Below are 733 nucleotides of genomic sequence, written 5' to 3'. Positions count from 1 at the left end.
GATCCACACCTGTCATCTGACCCACACCTGTCCTCTGACTCACACCTGTCCTCTGACCCACACCTGTCCTCTGACCCACACCTGTCCTCTGATCCACACCTGTCATCTGACCCACACCTGTCCTCTGACTCACACCTGTCCTCTGATCCACACCTGTCCTCTGATCCACACCTGTCCTCTGATCCACACCTGTCCTCTGATCCACACCTGTCCTCTGATCCACACCTGTCCTCTGACTCACACCTGTCCTCTGATCAACACCTGTCCTGATCCACACCTGTCCTCTGATCCACACCTGTCCTCTGATCCACACCTGTCCTCTGATCCACACCTGTCCTGATCCACACCTGTCCTCTGATCCACACCTGTCCTCTGATCCACACCTGTCCTGACCCACACCTGTCCTGACCCACACCTGTCCTCTGATCCACACCTGTCCTCTGATCCACACCTGTCCTGTTCCACACCTGTACTCTGATCCACACCTGTCCTCTGATCCACACCTGTCCTTTGATCCACACCTGTCCTCTGATCCACACCTGTCCTGATCCTCACCTGTCCTCTGATCCACACCTGTCCTTTGATCCACACCTGTCCTCTGATCCACACCTGTCCTGATCCACACCTGTCCTGATCCACACCTGTCCTCTGATCCACACCTGTCCTCTGATCCACACCTGTCCTCTGATCCACACCTGTCCTCTGATCCACACCTGTCCTCTGACCCATATCT

Source organism: Austrofundulus limnaeus, unplaced genomic scaffold (assembly GCF_001266775.1).
Source record: "Austrofundulus limnaeus strain Quisiro unplaced genomic scaffold, Austrofundulus_limnaeus-1.0 Scaffold2513, whole genome shotgun sequence".
NCBI classification, from domain to species: domain Eukaryota; kingdom Metazoa; phylum Chordata; class Actinopteri; order Cyprinodontiformes; family Rivulidae; genus Austrofundulus; species Austrofundulus limnaeus.
Note: the sequence above shows the minus strand (reverse complement) of the source record.